Source organism: Protopterus annectens, chromosome 7.part0, assembly GCF_019279795.1.
Source record: "Protopterus annectens isolate FY-2018-M chromosome 7.part0, PAN1.0, whole genome shotgun sequence".
Taxonomy (NCBI): domain Eukaryota; kingdom Metazoa; phylum Chordata; order Ceratodontiformes; family Protopteridae; genus Protopterus; species Protopterus annectens.
Genome location: NC_056739.1, coordinates 1,369,449,694 through 1,369,471,585, shown reverse-complemented (window position 1 = coordinate 1,369,471,585; position 21,892 = coordinate 1,369,449,694).

The window sequence follows — 21,892 nt, the reverse complement described above, 5'->3', positions numbered from 1 at the left end:
ATATAATATAATATAATATAATATTATATTATATTATATTATATTATATTATATTATATTATATTATATTTGAAATCAAGTTGTTCAATAACAGACCAGGTCCAAAGGATGGGAAGATGGTGTTTGTTCTTATAAAAAAATGCTTGTAATATCAAAGCAACAGTATAAGATTTTAACTCTATGCAGACTGACATAGAACCCAAACAACTATTAATATATGTATTATATGGTAAAGCACTGAAGATTAACTTAACATTGAAGTACTCTTTATATCAACATCAGCCACCCTGACCTCAAATATCAAAACACTTATCAAGAAATGAGATAAAGAGAGCCAAAACAGGAAGGTAAAACCTTCAAACAGCATTAACAAAACTCACTTTCACTGGCCTCCTGCAAAAAGAGCCAATTTTAGTAATGCAGATAAAGTGTCTTCTTTGAGAAGAATGAGATCTTTTACCAGGGGTTCACCAAAGCAGTTTTGTAGAACAACAAAACCATTGATCATAGTCTGGAACCCTCTACAGACAGACAATCCATGTTATCTTGACAGAGACCTTCTTAAAGAGTTTACAACTCTTGTTTCCTTTGCATCTAAATCCAGCTTAGTACCTAATGCCACAGACATGAACATAAATTCCAACTCTCTGTTCAAATTGTCTGATTAACCACTATTCTGTTTTAAATCAACAAAGTGAATACTAGAGGCTTCACTATTAGTCAAGTCTAATAATTCAGTGAAACATTCTGTATTGCACCCTCAATTTCTTAGTATGTCATTTGAACATATTTGCAAACCATTGCAACACATCTATAACGTAGCACTAACTACAGGTTATGAAAACATGTCACATTCATCTCTATCAAATTAGTATCCTTATCTTAGCATCGGAATGCAGACAGGTAGCCATACTCTGTCATCTAACAAAAATACTGGGATAACTGCTTTACAGCCAGTTGATGTAGTCCACTGGAAAATGCAATTTCCTTTCCAGCAGTTAACATAGATTCCATAAAAAATGTAACAGTCAGCTATTTTTACTCTAACAAATTACATTTATAAGCAATGGAAAAGGAAATCTGACAGGGGCCACATTCATTGACTTGAAAAGGACTTCAAATCAGATAACCATTCTCTACTAATCAGCACGCTATTTTCCAGATTAGCAACGCTGTCCTAGATGGTTCTCAGCTTACCACCTTAGCAAAACACTTTTAGTCAACTCTGGTCAAAATACCTCAGAAGGCAGTATGTTCCCCAGTGGAGTGCTACATGGTTCCCGCTAAGGTCCCGTTATATTTTCAGTTTTAATTTGTAATCTACCACTAGACGTTTCCAGTCATTATATTCAGATCTCATAAATCCATCACTAAACTACAAGAAAAACCCCAATGAAGACTTTACTTCAATTTAGAACTAGGTGAATGAATTGCTGTTAGTAATAGATTATAAAAAAAGCAAACATGGTGTTTGAAATCACACAGAAAACCAAAACAAATCCATCTCCCTCTGTTCTTGACCCAAATGCAACACCTCTACCAGCAATAACCAAACAAAGGTACTGGAGGGGAACACCATATCTAAACCTCAGATTCACCACTCATATGCAAATCATTACTGACACAGCCCTCTATCAACTTAGCCTAGGCAACAAATACTCAGACTTTCTTCCTATAGAATTTAGGAAAGCTCTAGCATTACAAAATTATAAATGCCTATTCTAGAGTACTACTGACCTCCATTTACTCTGTGCTCAGCCCACAGCACCCACACTCTTCAGGTTATCTGAACTCAGCCCACAGCACCCACACTCTTCAGCTTATCTGAGCTCAGCCCACAGCACCCATACTCTTCTGGTTATCTGAGCTCAGCCCACAGCACCCACACTCTTCAGGTTATCTGAGCTCAGCCCACACCACCCACACTCTTTAGGTTATCTGAGCTCAGCTCACACCACCCACACTCTTCAGATTATCTGAGCTCATCCCACAGCAGGAACACTCTTCCGGTTATTTGAGCGTAGCCCATAGCACCCATGCTCTTCAGGTTATCTGAGCTCAGCCCACAGCACCCACATTCTTCCAGTTATCTGAGCTTAGCCCACAGCACCCACACTCTTCAAGTTATCTGAGCTCAACCCACAGCACCCACACACTTCAGGTTATCTGATGTCAGCCCACAGCACCCACACTCTTCAGGTTATCTGAGCTCTGCCCACAGCACCCACAATCTTCCAGTTATCTGAGCTTAGCCCACAGCACCCACACTCTTCAGGTTATCTGAGCTCAGCCCACAACACCCACACTCTTCAGGTTATCTGAGCATAGCCCACAGCACCCACACTCTTCAGGTGATCTGAGCTTAGCCCACAGCACCCACACTCTTCAGGTTATCTGAGCTCAGCGCACAGCACCCACACTCTTCGAGTTATGTGAGCTCAGCCCACAGCATCCACACTCATCAGGTTGTCTGAGCTCAGCCCACAGCAGCCGCACTCTTCAGGTTATCTGAGCTTAGCCCACAACACCTACATTCTTCTGGCTATCTGAGTTCAGCTCACAGCAGCAACACTCTTCCGGTTATCTGAGTTTAGCCCACAGCACCCACGCTCTTCAGGTTATCTGAGCTCAGCCCACAGCACCCACAATCTTCCAGTTATCTGAGCTTAACTCACAGCACCCACACTCTTCAAGTTATCTGAGCTCAGCACCCACACTCTTCAGGTTATCTGAGATTAGCCCACAGCACCCACACGCTTCAGGTTATCTGAGCTCAACCCACAGCACCCACACCCTTCAGGATACCTGAGGTCAGCCCACAGCACCCACACTCTTTAGGTTATCTGAGCTCAGTCCACAGCACCCACAATCTTCCGGTTATCTGAGCTTAGCCCACAGTAACCACACTCTTCAGGTTATCTGAGCTCAGCCCACAACACTCACACTCTTCAGGTTATCTGAGCTTAGCCCACAGCACCCACACTCTTCAGGTTATCTGAGCTTAGCCAACAGCACCCACACTCTTCATGTTATCTGAGCTTAGCCCACAGCACCCACACTCTTCAGGTTATCTGAGCTCAGCACACAGCACCCATACTCTTCAAGTTATGTGAGCTCAGCCCACAGCATCCACACTCGGCAGGCTGTCTGAGCTCAGCCCACAGCACCCACACTCTTCATGTTATCTGAGCTTAGTCCACAGCACCCTCACTCTTCAGGTTATCTGAGCTCAGCCCACAGCAGCCACACTCTTCAGGTTATCTGAGCTTAGCCCACAACACCCACACTCTTCTGGTTATCTGAGCTTAGCCCACAGCACCCACACTCTTCAGGATATCTGAGCTCAGCCCACAGCACCCACACTCTTCAGGTGATCTGAGCTCAGACCACAGCACCCACACTCTTCAGGTTATCTGAGCTCAGCCCATAGTGCCCACACTCTTCAGGTTATCTGAGTTCAGCCCACAGCACCCACACTCTTCATGTTATCTGAGCTCAGCCCACAGCACACACACTCTTCAGGTTATCTGAGTTCAGCACACAGCACCCACACTCTTTAGGTTATCTCAGCTTAGTCCACAGTACCCACACTCTTTAGGTTATCTGAGCTCTGCACACAGCACCCACACTCTTCAGGTTATCTGAGCTAGCCCACAGCACCCACACTCTTCTTGTTATCTGAGCTCCACCCACAGCACCCACACACTTCAGGTTATCTGAGGTCAGCCCACAGCATCCACACTCTTCAGGTTATCTGGGCTCAGCCCACAGCACCCACAATCTTCCGGTTATCTGAACTTAGCCCACATCACCCACACTCTTCAGGTTATCTGAGCTCAGCCCACAACACTCACACTCTTCAGGTTATCTGAGCTTAGCCCACAGCACCCACACTGTTCAGGTGATCTGAGCTTAGCCCACAGCACCCACACTCTTCAGGTTATCTGAGCTCAGCACACAGCACCCATACTCTTCAAGTTATGTGAGCTCAGCCCACAGCATCCACACTCATCAGGTTGTCTAAGCTCAGCCCACAGCACCCACACTCTTCAGGTTATCTGAGCTTAGTCCGCAGCACCCTCACTCTTCAGGTTATCTGAGCTCAGCCCACAGCACCCACATTCTTCCAGTTATCTGAGCTTAGCCCACAGCACCCACACTCCTCAGGTTATCTGAGCTCAGCCCACAACACCCACACTCTTCAGGTTATCTGAGCATAGCCCACAGCACCCACACTCTTCAGGTGATCTGAGCTTAGCCCACAGCACCCACACTCTTCAGGTTATCTGAGCTCAGCGCACAGCACCCACACTCTTCGAGTTATGTGAGCTCAGCCCACAGCATCCACACTCATCAGGTTGTCTGAGCTCAGCCCACAGCAGCCGCACTCTTCAGGTTATCTGAGCTTAGCCCACAACACCTACATTCTTCTGGCTATCTGAGTTCAGCTCACAGCAGCAACACTCTTCCGGTTATCTGAGTTTAGCCCACAGCACCCACGCTCTTCAGGTTATCTGAGCTCAGCCCACAGCACCCACAATCTTCCAGTTATCTGAGCTTAACTCACAGCACCCACACTCTTCAAGTTATCTGAGCTCAGCACCCACACTCTTCAGGTTATCTGAGATTAGCCCACAGCACCCACACACTTCAGGTTATCTGAGCTCAACCCACAGCACCCACACCCTTCAGGATACCTGAGGTCAGCCCACAGCACCCACACTCTTTAGGTTATCTGAGCTCAGTCCACAGCACCCACAATCTTCCGGTTATCTGAGCTTAGCCCACAGTAACCACACTCTTCAGGTTATCTGAGCTCAGCCCACAACACTCACACTCTTCAGGTTATCTGAGCTTAGCCCACAGCACCCACACTCTTCAGGTTATCTGAGCTTAGCCAACAGCACCCACACTCTTCATGTTATCTGAGCTTAGCCCACAGCACCCACACTCTTCAGGTTATCTGAGCTCAGCACACAGCACCCATACTCTTCAAGTTATGTGAGCTCAGCCCACAGCATCCACACTCGTCAGGCTGTCTGAGCTCAGCCCACAGCACCCACACTCTTCATGTTATCTGAGCTTAGTCCACAGCACCCTCACTCTTCAGGTTATCTGAGCTCAGCCCACAGCAGCCACACTCTTCAGGTTATCTGAGCTTAGCCCACAACACCCACACTCTTCTGGTTATCTGAGCTTAGCCCACAGCACCCACACTCTTCAGGATATCTGAGCTCAGCCCACAGCACCCACACTCTTCAGGTGATCTGAGCTCAGACCACAGCACCCACACTCTTCAGGTTATCTGAGCTCAGCCCATAGTGCCCACACTCTTCAGGTTATCTGAGTTCAGCCCACAGCACCCACACTCTTCATGTTATCTGAGCTCAGCCCACAGCACACACACTCTTCAGGTTATCTGAGTTCAGCACACAGCACCCACACTCTTTAGGTTATCTCAGCTTAGTCCACAGTACCCACACTCTTTAGGTTATCTGAGCTCTGCACACAGCACCCACACTCTTCAGGTTATCTGAGCTTAGCCCACAGCACCCACACTCTTCTTGTTATCTGAGCTCCACCCACAGCACCCACACACTTCAGGTTATCTGAGGTCAGCCCACAGCATCCACACTCTTCAGGTTATCTGGGCTCAGCCCACAGCACCCACAATCTTCCGGTTATCTGAACTTAGCCCACATCACCCACACTCTTCAGGTTATCTGAGCTCAGCCCACAACACTCACACTCTTCAGGTTATCTGAGCTTAGCCCACAGCACCCACACTGTTCAGGTGATCTGAGCTTAGCCCACAGCACCCACACTCTTCAGGTTATCTGAGCTCAGCACACAGCACCCATACTCTTCAAGTTATGTGAGCTCAGCCCACAGCATCCACACTCATCAGGTTGTCTAAGCTCAGCCCACAACACCCACACTCTTCAGGTTATCTGAGCTTAGTCCGCAGCACCCTCACTCTTCAGGTTATCTGAGCTCAGCCCACAGCACCCACATTCTTCCAGTTATCTGAGCTTAGCCCACAGCACCCACACTCCTCAGGTTATCTGAGCTCAGCCCACAGCACCCACAATCTTCAGGTTATCTGAGCTCAGCCCACAGCGCCCACACTCTTCCGGTTATCTGAGCTCAGCACACAGCACCCACACTCTTCAGGTTATCTGAGCTCAGCCCACAGCACCCACACCCTTCCAGTTATCTGAGCTTAGCCCACAGAACCCACACTCTTCAGGTTATCTGAGCTCAGCCCACAGCACCCACACTCTTCAGGTTATCTGAGCTCAGCCCACAACCCCCACACTCTTCCGGTTATTTGAGCTCAGCCCACAGCACCCACACACTTCAGGTTATCTGAGCTCAGGCCACAGCACCCACATTCTTCCGGTTATCTGAGCTTAGCCCACAGCACCCACACTCCTCAGGTTATCTGAGCTCAGCCCATAACACCCACACTCTTCAGGTTATCTGAGCTCAGCCCACAACACCCACACTCTTCAGGTTATCTGAGCTTAGCCCACAGCACCCACACTCTTCAGGTTATCTGAGTTCAGCCCACAGCACCCACATTCTTCAGGTTATCTGAGTTCAGCCCACAGCACCCACACTCTTCATGTTATCTGAGCTCAGCCCACAGCACTCACACTCTTCAGGTTATCTGAGTTCAGCCCACAGCACTCACACTCTTCAGGTTAGCTGAGCATAGCCCACAGTACCCACACTCTTTAGGTTATCTGAGCTCAGCACACAGCACCCACACTCTTCAGGTTATCTGAGCTTAGCCCACAGCACCCACACTCTTCGTTATCTGAGCTCCACCCACAGCACCCACACACTTCAGGTTATCTGAGGTCAGCCCACAGCATTCACACTCTTCAGGTTATCTGGGCTCAGCCCACAGCACCCACAATCTTCCGGTTATCTGAGCTTAGCCCACATCACCCACACTCTTCAGGTTATCTGAGCTCAGCCCACAACACTCACACTCTTCATGTTATCTGAGCTTAGCCAACAGCACCCACACTCTTCAGGTGATCTGAGCTTATCCCACAGCACCCACACTCTTCAGGTTATCTGAGCTCAGCACACAGCACCCATACTCTTCAAGTTATGTGAGCTCAGCCCACAGCATCCACACTCATCAGGTTGTCTGAGTTCAGCCCACAGCACCCACACTCTTCAGGTTATCTGAGCTTAGTCCGCAGCACCCTCACTCTTCAGGTTATCTGAACTCAGCCCACAGCAGCCAAACTCTTCAGGTTATCTGAGCTTATCCCACAACACCCACACTCTTCTGGTTATCTGTGCTTAGCCCACAGCACCCACACTCTTCTGGTTATCTGAGCTTAGCCCACACCACCCACACTCTTCAGGATATCTGAGCTCAGTCCACAGCACCCACACTCTTCCAGTTATCTGAGCTTAGCCCACAGCACCCACATTCTTTAGGTTATCTGAGCTCAGCCCACAGTGCCCACACTCTTCAGGTTATCTGAGCTCAGCCCACAGCGACCACATTCTTCCAGTTATCTGAGCTTAACCCACAGCATCCACACTCCCCAGGTTATCTGAGCTCAGCACACAGTGCCCACAATCTTCAGGTTATCTGAGCTCAGCCCACAGCGCCCACACTCTTCCGGTTATCTGAACTTCGCCCACAACACCCACACACTTCAGGTTATCTGAGCTCAGCCCACAGCCCTCACAATCTTCCAGTTATCTGAGCTTAGCCCACATCACCCACACACTTCAGATATTTGAGCTTAGCCCACAGCACCCACACTCTTCAGGTTATCTGAGCTCAGCCCACAGTACCCACACTCTTCCGGTTATCTGAGCTTAGCTCACAGCAGCCACACTCTTCAGGTTATCTGAGCTCAGCCCACAGTGCCCACACTCTTCAGGTTATCTGAGTTCAGCCCACAGCACCCACACTCTTCATGTTATCTGAGCTCAGCCCACAGCACCCACACTCTTCAGGTTATCTGAGTTCAGCACACAGCACCCACACTCTTCAGGTTATCTCAGCTTAGCCCACAGCACCCACACTCTTCAGGTTAGCTGAGCATAGCCCACAGTACCCACACTCTTTAGGTTATCTGAGCTCAGCACACAGCATCCACACTCTTCAGGTTATCTGGGCTCAGCCCACAGCACCCACAATCTTCCTGTTATCTGAGCTTAGCCCACATCACCCACACTCTTCAGGTTATCTGAGCTCAGCCCACAACACTCACACTCTTCAGGTTATCTGAGCTTAGCCCACCACACCCACACTCTTCAGGTGATCTGAGCTTAGCCCACAGCACCCACACTCTTCAGGTTATCTGAGCTCAGCACACAGCACCCATACTCTTCAAGTTATGTGAGCTCAGCCCACAGCATCCACACTCATCAGGTTGTCTGAGCTCAGCCCACAGCACCCACACTCTTCAGGTTATCTGAGCTTAGTCCACAGCACCCTCACTCTTCAGGTTATCTGAGCTCAGCCCACAGCAGCCAAACTCTTCAGGTTATCTGAGCTTATCCCACAATACCCACACTCTTCCGGTTATCTGAACTTAGCCCACAGCACCCACACTCTTCAGGATATCTGAGCTCAGTCCACAGCACCCACACTCTTCCAGTTATCTGAGCTTAGCCCACAGCACCCACATTCTTCAGGTTATCTGAGCTCAGCCCACAGTGCCCACACTCTTCAGGTTATCTGAGCTCAGCCCACAGCACCCACACTATTCAGTTTATTTGAGCTCAGCGCACAGCGCCCACACTTTTCCCGTTATCTGAGCTTAGCCCACAGCACGCACACTCTTCAGGTTATCTGAGCTCAGCCCACAGCACCCACATTCTTCCAGTTATGTGAGCTTAGCCCACAGCACCCACACTCCTCAGGTTATCTGAGCTCAGCACACAGTGCCCACAATCTTCAGGTTATCTGAGCTCAGCCCACAGTGCCCACACTCTTCTGGTTATCTGAGCTTCGCCCACAGCACCCACACACTTCAGGTTATCTGAGCTCAGCCCACAGCCCTCATAATCTTCCAGTTATCTGAGCTTAGCCCACATCACCCACACACTTCAGGATATTTGAGCTTAGCCCACAGCACCCACACTCTTCAGGTTATCTGAGCTCAGCCCACAGCACCCACACTCTTCCGGTTATCTGAGCTTAGCTCACAGCAGCCATACTCTTCAGGTTATCTGAGCTCAGCCTACAGCACCCACACTCTTCAGATTATCTGAGCTCAGCACACAGCACCCACACTCTTCAGGTTATCTGAGCTCAGCCCACAACACCCACACCCTTCCAGTTATCTGAGCTTAGCCCACAGCACCCACACTCTTCAGGTTATCTGAGCTCAGCCCACAGCACCCACACTCTTCAGGTTATCTGAGCTCAGCCCACAACCCCCACACTCTTCAGGTTATTTGAGCTCAGCCCACATCACCCACACACTTCAGGTTATCTGAGCTCAGGCCACAGCACCCACATTCTTCTGGTTATCTGAGCTTAGCCCACAGCATCCACACTCCTCAGGTTATCTGAGCTCAGCCCACAACGCCCACACTCTTCAGGTTATCTGAGCTCAGCCCACAACACCCACACTCTTCAGGTTATCTGAGCTTAGCCCACAGCACCCACACTCTGCATATCCATTTTGCTCATCTGCAGAAAATGCAGCCTCTTTAGTCAAGCCATGAGATGGGAAAATAGACTATAAGAGTAAAGTAGTAATTTTCAAACCATCACTGAAATATGTGACAGCTTTCCTTTATTGCAAAAAAGTGCAAGGCTGCACACTTTGGCAATAAAAATCCAGTTGATCATTAGCTATTTTGAAATAAGTACTTGACAAAAACTAAAACTGCATGGCATGTTCGTAGATATAACAGTCAGTTAAGCTAAAGACTTTGAGTAGCCTTCTGGTCCTATCCTTAGCCCATTATTTTCAAGAACCCCAGTCTTTAAAAACCTCAGAGATGATTTAAAAACAAATAAATAAAAGTTCTTGAAAATAATGGGTTAAGGAAATGATGGGAAGGAGTTTCTCTAAGAATATCTATAGAGTGAAACTAAATCTAGTGCAACTAAGCCGTGGTGGTACAGTGGTAGCATTGTCGCCTCACAGCAAGAGGTTCTCCCTTTCGATTCTCGGCTGGAGTGCCTACTGTGTGGAGTCTGCATGTCCTCCCTGTGGTTGAGTGGCATTCGAAAGACATGCGTGAATGGGCGTGCCTTCATTGAAGGTTGGGCATCGGGCTGGCACCTCGGCACCATAAAAATCTACTGCCAATCATTAACAGACCGGAGTTCCGCTGTGGCGACTCCTAACCAGGAAAAGCCGAAAGAAGAAAACTAAATCTAATGCAGATTATCATCTGCACTTAAAATACTGCTTTACCCCTCATGTCTGACTGTTTTCTTGCCTTAAGGTTTAGGTAATATATTTTTTAATTCTGTACTGGTTATACTTCTTTTATATTTGCTCTATGCTTTCTTTATGCAATATTCTTGAACTTAGAATATACACAGTGACATATTAGCATGATTCCAGAACTATCTTTGTGTAGAATACTTTTCAGCATCTCCTCAGGCCATTATTCCAGTATCTTCCCCTTGTACTGTCACCTCTCCTCCTGTATAAGGTGTTTAGGTGGTGCCTTCCTGTTTTTTACAAACCTTTTTTGCATACCATCTTGTTTATCAAATCCTTGCAGGAGAGATTTTCCCTATAATGTATACAGTGACCATATTCCTTGTACAACAAAGAATAATTTGACGTTTCTGTTGGTGTTACATACAGCTGTGTGTTTGAGGACCCACTGCACCTAATCCACTAACCCACCAATAAAATAAATAAAATAAAATAAATAATCCACTGCCCTTCACCCTGATTACCTTTATTTTAACTGGCTGTTGTATCTACATACCATACAATTTTAGTGTTTTGTCAACTATTTAACTTGATATAACTAATTATCCAATGAACTGAAGTAAAACTGTCACATATTTGACCATGCCTATAATTGTGCTGACTTCTTTATCCTCTTAAGTTCTGTACTAATGCTGTTATACACTATGTAATTTATACGGTCATTATTTTTCCAATACAGTGTTTTGACAAAGTAACTGATGCAACCATTAAAGAGAAATGGACTCAGAACGGAGCCTCCTGGTACAACACCAGGGGCCTTCTGCCCTAACTATGGAGTCCATTAATGATTACCTGTAATGTATATCCCATTGTCATGTCAGTTGTTATCCCAAGATAAAACAATGGAATTCACAACAAAGTGGCTTGACTTACACATTTATTTTCATGTGTGTCTGTGCCAAGTACTTGGCAGAACACATTCATAAACCTTTAAATGTTATTTTGCTGTTCCAGGAGGAGAATCAGTTAGATTTTTTGATATGACCTTATAATATACATGTGAATGCACACTGTCCTTGTTCTTTCATCTCAAATGGAGATTATACTGAAAAAATCCATCTGTCACTTGTAGTGTACGTTATAAAAGAGATAAAAGAACTGGAAATGCAATCTTTAGAAAGGGGTAGGAGCAAATTACATAGGAAAAAGGAAACTATGGAAATAATATTGTAGAAAATGTTTTGGAGGAGGAATGAGGTATAAGAGAAGGCAGGACCTCACCAATTTATGTAATGCTGGATTGATTATATTGTACAAAAGAATATATGTGATGTATACTGTTTGTAACTGTGAACAAGTTAATATGGTCTGTTTGTTTTTATATAAATGTAAGTTTGCCTGTGTCACAAATGATAGCTCAATAAAGGTGCTTTTATAGATATATCTATCTATATGTGTGTGTGTAGGGGGGAGGTATAGGCACCTAGCCAGTGTGACATTTCCCTGTGATACATTTGGCTGGGGACACATGGCTGAAATTAAATTCGGCTTCAGAGACATATGGCTGTTGTGAATTCTCTGCGGCTGTGGGCAAACAGAAGAATGTGGTGCCATGCCCACAACTTCAATAACCAAATGCACAGGGGAAAAATAATGTCCATGGCCAGCAAGGCAATATGAGACAGCAGGCAGTATGGCAGACATCAGCAGCCGGCTGGCAGGTGAGCATGTCAGTGGCAGTAAAAATGCAGTGCACAGTTGGCAGCACCTTTATAAGTGGTGTGTGTGTGAGCCATTACCACTTTCACACTATCTAGAGAATATTACCTAAAATGTATACTGGAACCTAAATGTGACTGCAGTAGCATACAGGATAGTCTCCATGCTGTAGCATACATCTATATGTTGTAGTTACATAAGCATGTGCTGTACACTGAGCACAACACTCATTAGTTCTTCTGCCCCCATGCACTTAGTTATTAAAGCTGTGGGCAAGGTAGCGTGTGCCTCTCTTTGCCCCCAGGGAATTCACAAAATGCCATATTTCTCTGCAGCTGAATATCATTTCAGCCATGTGTCCCCAATCAAATGCACCACAGGGAAATGCTAGATGCCTGAACCCGTGTGTGTGTGTGTGTGTGTGTGTGTGTGTGTGTGTGTGTGTGTGTGTGTGTGTGTGTGTGTGTGTGTGTGTATATATATATATATATATATATATATATATATATATATATATATATAACTGACAGTGATATTTCCAGGCTACTCAGCATCGGCTAATCTACATTAACAAAATAAGGAGTAAGAATCCTAGGTGTATTATGTTGGAGAGGGGAAAAAGAGAGAACAGTCTTCTGGTCATACGCAGAGAATGAAGACCCAAGTATAACATTTAAGAATTACATCTGTAAGTCAGCTAACAAGTTTATGAAGCTAAAATGGGTTAAGGAATGGACAAGTAAAACACTTCTGATAGGGGTGGTGGAAGGTAAGAGTAAGGGGAACTAGCAGGTGGCTACTGGCAGGAACTGGGGACGAGCAGACAAGCAGTAAGGTTTTGGGAATAGATTGTTTGAGGGGAGAGGCAGGTGAAATAAGAAGAGGCTGAGTTCATTTTTAACCTGCAACTTAAAGAGTACTTGCCATACCAAGGACTGATAGTAAAATTTAGGGAAATATAGGAAGACTGGAAAAGGGGGAAAGCAGCCACCTAACTAAAGAATGATGAGAAGACATATGCAAGGTCACAATGCAGTCAAATCCAGAGTGCTCTGAATATCTGCAGAGAAGTGCTTGCATGGATTCATAGCTTCATAGGTAGTTACTAGGCTTGCTGTCCAGGGGGACCATTGAGGAGCATAGATCAAATTCCTAGTTGCCCCAAATACTGTCCATCTAAGTGACTTGCTCAAGGTCACACAGTAGGCAAATGAAGGTTGAAATAACAGCAACTACAGCCCACAGCCTTAATCCTCTGTGGAGCTGGAAGATTCCCATTAGAATGCATAGAAGTGTTCCACAAGTTTCATGTTGGTGTAAGAGATGCCAGGGCCAGGAAATGGGAACATATTTTGGAAATCCACAGAACTAGATGAGTTGAAGCAGTCTCCTAAACAAGTCCTATGGTATTTGGGAAGCAAACAGACTCTAAAAAAAGAAAGGACAGAGGAAGCCTGTAAATCTTACCCTAGCTTATGGGGTCTATATTATCTAACTGACCACTTAACTTGTCGAACGCCTAAACGTTGACAGCTTAGGGTCGAAAACTTACAATCTTGAATGGCCAGGTATGCAAATTCTTTCATCAGGAAAAAATTCACTTAGTCATGCCACACTAACATAAACTTCCAAGCCATAAAAAAGTAGGGGGCTTCACCCCCACACCCCCCTAACTAAATATACCAACTCTGAGATCACTCTACATTGGGAAAAGGGCAAATTCCCAATAATGGCCAAGCAAATTCTTTCCCGATGAAAGAATTTGCTTACCTGGCCATTTGAGATTGTAAGTTTTTGACTCTTAGCTGTCAATGTTTAGGCATTCAACAAGTTAAGCGGTCTATTAGATAATATAGACCCAGCTTATGTATACCCCTTAAAATAACCTTTAAGGCACATACACTTACAGGATACAGTTAGGATGCTTGGCTAGGCTTATAAAAGCCCCTGTGATAATTAGCCTAATGTATGAACCTGTCTATAAACCTATGTGCCTATAAAAGAGTCCATTAGTGTCTCAAATATTCAGATTGAAGTTTAAGGTGCTTTATACCAAGCACTATTACAATAAATACAAATAAAGGTCAAACAAATAGGTCTGAAGATTACTGCATCTCTCTTTCACCAGCGTTAGTGAAATGGAATTATGTCCTCTCTTGTTCATTCCTCTGTTATTAATGCATCCTCCCAGGATTTATTAAATTCGTCAGAAGTTTGACTAGATCAACATCCATTTACTTCAAGGGATACGTCTCAAGTGCCATATCTTTCTCCAAGTACAGTATTAAGAGTTCAACCTAAACATTTATGTCTGAGAAATTACTTGTCACCATTGCCTCATCTACTATATGTCATGTGTGATTTTGACATCTCTGTCTCCTTTGAGTTCTGAACAAAGAGCTTGTTTATCATCATTTTCTTCTCTCCCTCAGCCTCCTGCCAGATGAGTAGCAAGGCCATTTGGAACCCAGGGAAAGACTCTCATTTGCCTCCCACCCTCTCCGCCTGAAGGTCAAAAGAAAATGAAAAAAAAAAAAAGGAGCAGGCAAGAAAATCCTTGACAACAACTTTTCAAAAAGACATAATAGAAACCCAAGAGCAACTGGATTAAAAACACTATTGAATTTGGGCTGACTACCCATATTGTGAGACCTGGAGGGCAGACAGTGGTCCAGCAGATAAAGACCTTCAAAAAAAAACTTAGATGCATGAAACTGGATAAAGGAGGGGGAATTGTAGTAATGGATAGTATAGATTATGTGCATTGTATGGATGCAATTCTTTTTTCTGATTCCTATGAAGAAAGTAGTAGGAAGTAAATGAATATTGAATATGCTAAAATAGATGAGGTGCTATATGATTTGTTATTAGATGTAACCCTTACTATAGATGATTACACCTATATTAAAAATAACTTTCCTCGGATCCCATCTATTTTTGGGATCCCGAAAATACATAAGGATCTACACAAGCCCCCTTTTCGACCAATTGTGGATGCCAATAGGTCTAAGACTCACAGGATTGTGAAGTTTATTGATAATAAACTTTAACATGTTTTAGACAATGAAGTTCATATATTTAAAGATTCTTGGGACTTCTTGGGCAAGGTTCCCAAACAGAGGACGAGAATGTGATATTAGTAACTATTGACATTAAGGATTTATATTTGGTTATACCGCATCATATTGGGTTAGAGTGGTTCATGCAATACTTACTAGTTTTTAAGGTAACTTGGTGAAAAGTATTACTTCTCCTGTGGAAATAGTACTGGAGGCTAATTTCATGTGGTTTGAAGGTAATATTTTCAGACAAGTGCATGGTATAGCAATGGGGGCCGCTTGTGCCCCCATTTTTGCTAATATTGTTCTTGTTTTTTGGGAGCATCAATATGTATTAGTCAATTCTCAGAATGTTGGAGTCTTTATGGTCATTTTTTGGATGACATCATATTAATTTGGTGTGATTCAAAGGGGAGATTGGAAGAATTTTTTTATGTATATAAACAATACCTTGGACTTTCTTGTTTTTACTATGACTAAATCTTTTGATGTTATTAATTACTTAGATGTACAGTTAAAAATTGATTTTAACAATAAATGTTTTACTTCTACCCTGTATAGGAAGCCCACCTATTTCAATTCATTATTATATTTTGAGAGTTGGCACTCTTACCACCAGAAAACAGCATTAGTAAAGGGACAACTAGTGAGATTAGCACAGATGGTATCAAACAATGAATGTTTTAAGGAAGAATGGTTAGTGCCTAAGGACATGCTGCTTAAGAGGGGATACCCCTTGATGTTACTTGAAACTAATTTTCAAGAAGTTTACCAGAAGAGGGTAGATCTGGTTTATCAACCATTTTTGGGTTCTAATAACGATGGTAATACTATTTGTAAGAGAAGGAACGGTGATAGTTAAAATAAGGTGTGAATTTAACATATAATCAGCATGGTCCAGCTATAAAAGAAATACTTACAACTAACTGGAAAATGTTGGGATTAAGTGGGTTAATATGTGTGCATTAGGATCACATCCTATAGTGACATATAGGTGAGATAAAAATATAAAAAACTTTTTGGAGAAAGAGCACATCTTTCAGTGGAAAAATAAAAAATTTAGAATGAATAAATGTGGCAGGTGCTCCATTTGTCCTTTTATTTATGAAGGAGAGTATTTAGATTTAATTGGATATGGGAAAATAAGATGTCCATCAAAGTACAATTGTAGAACTGATAAAGTGGTGTACATTGCTAGGTGCAATAAATGTACATCCTTTTATGTGGGTAAAACCGAGAGGTCTCTTAAGGATAGAATTGGTGAACACATGAGAGATATAAAGAAAAAAGATACAAAAAATGCCTTATGGTGGCATATTCAGAATAATGATGGACATGACTTTCGATTTTTTTATTATATTTGTGATGCATTTGGACAATAAAGGGGGACCATGGAAAGTGCAGCTTGAATGTAAAGAAGTTGAGTGGCAGATTAAGGCCAATGCCACTGGCCCTAATGGTATGAATGACTCTGTTTCTATTTCCTGTTTTCTTAGACTGAAAGCACTATCATATTAAATTGATAAAGATTAATTAATTTATTATTTTATGTTAAATTTAAAAAAAATTCTTTTTATTAGTAACCTGTTTAGAAAACAGTTAATAGTTCTGGAGTGGTGTAATGGTGTACTATCACTTTAAATGGAAGTTCTCTTTCTAGTTGTGGTTACATTGTATTTTCATAGGATTTTTGTATTATAAACTGCATCCTGGTTTGTAGAGGTTACTCTGAAGAAGTCCCTTAAACAGTGTGGGATAAAAACGGTTAGTAATGTAATACTTATTTTATGTAAATAATTTTTTTTTTTATTTTAGTTACATGTTGGTACATTTGAGACGTATTTATGAATTAACCTTTACAAATCAAGCAACTGAATATGAACTTCTCAGGATTCTCCATGCAGTTATATTAATATAAACAGTAGTGTGTAGTGTGTGACAGTAACAGTGCTGAACAGAGATGACAGGCTTGCAAAATTAAAATAGTTTTTAAAATCAAGTCATGCCATGACAGCCATCAAAGTACAGTACAGTTGCATATGTAAATTTATGATAACTTCTGCAGTAGCTAGTTATATGGGTTATATTCTGCCACGGATATAACAACCAACCAGCTTCCAAAGCTTCAGGGCACCTTCCATGTACCTAAACTGTTAGGAGCTCAAGCTGAGCTGACTAAAAGACAATGGGTGCCATGCCCTTCAGAGCTGTACCTCTCAACTATTTAAATTTTCAGAGAATGCCCAAATGTGGTTTTCTGACAACTCACTGATGATTGAAGTCACTAAATAATGTAAGACATCTGAGTCTGACACTTCATATCCTATAGAAAATGCATGATAACACAAATCATGTTATTATAGCAACTTTCTAAGTTTATAAGAGCAATATATTTAAAATCTGTCCCTATTTATTGGCCTTTGTCCCCCATTATTTTAGGCTTTGTCCAGAATTCTTGCACAAGGAGGTTGAGGGTATGTTCAGAGGTTTCCTGCCAAAAGAGAGGGAGGCTGAAAGGACAATGCTAGGAAGAAAAAAATAAATAAATAAAATAAGCACACCCTGTCATAAGGAGCACACCAAAAACATGGGGTTTGGAGGGAGGGAGCGGCTACTGCAGCAATGCTCATTCAAACATCTACTGTTATGGGAAGTTTACTTACACAACTGTACTGTGTTTGTCATATTGATCACTGCCGCATTAGCCTTAGTTATATGGGTAGACTACCCTAGTTTACTACATTAGGAATTGGAAGGAGAAGAGTCCAGGAGTCCAGGAACATTCTAGAGAATTGTCTGTGCAAAGCTTGATCTAGACCTAGAGATGGTATCAAGCTTATAATACTTTATCAAACCCTTTACAAAAAGCCACAGATGGAGCCAATGTCCTGGTAGACTAGGCTTTGACCCTGCCTGGAATAGTTTTGCTGTGGAAGGATAACTACAGGTAATAGCCTTAGACAACCATTTGATAATAGGGTCATATGTGGTGCTACCCTGATGATCACTGGGGCCTTTTTAAGCCTAGCCATGCATCCCAAATCCTTAACAAGTTCTGGTACCCTTGGTAAGTGAAAGGAGGGATTTGGAAGATTAAATATTTACAAGCAGGGACCTGGGAGATTATCAATAGTCTGTTTTGACAGAGGCTGTCCCTTCTTTTTACCTTCACAAGAAATTAAAATTGATCCAAAGATATGAAAGATTTTGTTCTGCCAAGATAGTACCTGAATTGTCTGTGGACATCCAAGGTATGGAGAATTCATTCTCCATCATTTTTGGATTCAGGAAACAAAACAGGGAGATGGATGATTTGGCTTAAAGTAAACCTAGATATCCCTTTAGGCACAAAAGGAAGATTAGTTAAAAAAAAAACATGTCCCTGTTGAAAATGAGATAAGGTTGAATCACTATTGGAGCTTGGAACTCAGATATCCTTCTTGCAGAGGTCAGAGCAATCAGTAAAAGTGTTTTCCATGTCAATAACCTCAAGTATGGTTCAAATGAAGCAAATGTTAGCTTCTCTAACACACAATTAAGATCTCAAGGATAGCCACTTTTTGCTTGGAGGTCTCTTATGCAAAAACCCCTTTCAAAAATATTTTGATTTGAGAGTGCACTGAAATAGAAGCATTCATGGGGAGACATACTGAAATGGCCAGTAAATGAACCTTGACAGACAAGCAAGAAAGGGCATACAATAGTAATACACATAAATATCATAAAACCAGAGAACAACTAGCCCTAAATGGGGGCTAGTTATGTTGCTGGCGCCAATAAGAAAGCTTTTTTCATTTGATAATATATGATTTTCTAGCAGCAGGCTTTCTTGCCTCCATTAGTACCTGCTACACATCCCAGTAAACAGGTGCCTAAAGGGAATTAGGACCCTGTCATCCAGGCAGTCAGTCGAGTTGATTGGGGTCAAGGTGTATCAAATCACTTTTAAATTTATGTGCTTGCTTCTGTCTTTGGTGTCCCACATCTCAAGTACTTTTACCTCTCCTGAAACTGCTCCCCATGCAAAGTCCGAGGTGTCTATAGTGACTGACTGCTTTAGAATTGGGGGAAAATGGAGACCTGAAATTAGGGATATCTGTTTTCTCCACCAAATGTTTTCCCTTCAGAAAAAAAAAACAGTACTGGGATCTGAAAAGACAAGGATGTTTGTGTTGGGACCAAAGAGACATCAGACATCACTGTATTTTTCTCATGTGGACTCTTGCCAGGGATATCATGAGAATTATGGAAGCCATGAGACAGAGGTATTCCCTCGCATTGATGTAAGTCTGGGTGTAAACCCTAGAAATAGATCTAGACATAGATTTTTTTCCTGTGGGGAAAAAACTTCTTTGAAGTACGGTGTCTAGTTGACATCCCAGAAACATAATCCCCTGAGAAAGAGTCAAGAAAGACTGTTGAATGTTCTTGTGGAATCCCAGCTTGTGTAAGAGATCTCTCACCCAAGAAAGAGAAACACCTTGCACTTTGAAAAAGACTCGACATACATAAGCAGATCATATAAATATGAAAAAATGTGGATACTCTGTGGCCTGCAATGAGCTATAACTGCAGATAGACACTTTGTGAACACTCTTGGTGCAGAGGATAGTCCAAAGGGTAAGGCAGAAAAATGATATTGCTCAAGACACACAAAACCTTAAGAAACACGTGAAGTCTGGATAAAAAGCAATGTGATGATAAGCATCTTTTAAATATAAGGTTACAAGGAAACACAAATGAGGAGGAAGAGTAGCAGGGTGTGAAGTGACATCATTTGGAATATGGGCACTATCACAATAAGGTTAGGAAAGAAAGATCCAGAACTGCTTTCCAAGCATTTTCTTTCTTCAGCACTAAAAACATCTTTGACTAAAACCCCCTTCCCACCTAGAAAAGTGGAACTGGTTCTATCACTCCCTGGAACAGCATGTGATGAAGGACAAGTAGAAACAAGAGTCTGGTCTGGAGGATGAGGAAATACCCTCCTAGTAAGAAGGAATGTCCTCCCACTACCGTCTGTAACCTTGATTTATGATCTTCATAAGTGAGAAAAGTGGGATTCAGACTTTTTGGAAGGGAAAATGGACTGCCAGGGAGGGAGAGTGGAACAAATTCTCTTAAATAGTCATTCTGACTTATTGGACTGCTCTTGGTTTTGGGAGTTTCCAGAATTCTTCTTGGAAATCCTTAGTCATTTCTTAAACATCTGTTTAACTGTATTTTGTTGACACTGTTTATTTTGCTTTTTACCACACTGGAAGAGGAGTTATAGAATCCATTGGAAAACTTGGAAAAGAATAGCTGAAAAATCTTAAGAGATTCCCTGTATTAGCTTACCCTTTTCATCACACATTTTGATCACCTCTGCTCTAGGCAAGCCAAAAACTAAACCTCTCTCCAAAGGAAAACTTAAAACCTCATTTTTAACATCTGTCAGGTTTTGAGAATGCGGTCATGCAAACCTCCTCAAAACAGTACCAGTGGCCATAGCCCTTGGAGCGTTATCAACAGACCTGTATACACACACTGTTAACAATGAGAGTAGTGACTTCAACAGTTGAACAAAATTAAATTATTTGAAGCAGATTTTCCTCACAAGAAGAAACTGCAAAAAAATCATTCCTTATACTTTCACAATTAGAACAAACCTTAGCATATAAGCCTGACAATTCAAAATTCTGAAAATCAAAGTTGCAGAAGCAAACACTTTTTTTCCCCGCACCTATCAATAATCTTTCCATCCCTACCAGAAAGAGTAGGATTGGAATTAAGGTGTTTAGCGGCAGAAGGACTAATTAAAGCTATAGCTGCTGAATCAGTTATGGGAAGAGTATATAAAAACTTAAAAGAATGAGGAATTTTATACATCATATCTGCAATTTTAGGAGCAGCTGGCTAACTGTCAGGAAAACTGCAGCAGTAACACACACACACCCTCCAAAGTTGAAAGAAATGGAGGAATGGTTGCAAGTTCTGGAAATTCCTTCTATAAGAGCCCATGTTGTTTTCTGAGTGACTGAGAAACCTCAGTGTTCTCCCACTAAAACTACTGGCACATTTTAGAAATTGTCTCAGAGAAAGAGAAACCTCACAGGGACAGTCAGAAACTGAGGTCTCCTCTGAGTCTGAATCAGAAATCTGAAGAGAAAGCCCTGTATCTGTCCATTCATCCCCTATCCAGATTCAGAATCTTGAATCTCATCAGGAAAGGAGGTATCACTCTTTCTTTTACCAGAAATTACTTTATAAGAAGGATCAATTGTCTGAATTAAACTATGAACCAGACCCAGTAAACTACTCCTGTCTAAGGAAATTTGAGGAGAAGTAAATACATGCTAAGTTTTATGTTTCTTTTTAAAAGGACAAATGGGACCAAAATTGTTATTAATGTCAGTAACAGCAGATTCCCTAAGGATGGGCACGCCATTCTGACAAAGCAGGGAAGCCTCCCCCTGTTCCCTTTCCCACAACTGACAAGAGTAGCTCTCCCTTGCTCATTGAGGGGAAGCACAACACCCTCAGGGGACATATCTAACCCATGGTCTACAGTGGCTGTAGCTGCTACACCAGAGGAATCTTGTGTAAGAAATGAGTGGTCTGAGGTACAACTAATAACCACAGCAGAGTCAACCACCTGTGGCTGAGGCAAATTACTTGCCTAATGTAATGGCAAAGGCTGTTTGCTTAACAGTTTCTTTTTGTGGCTGGAAGGAGCATCAG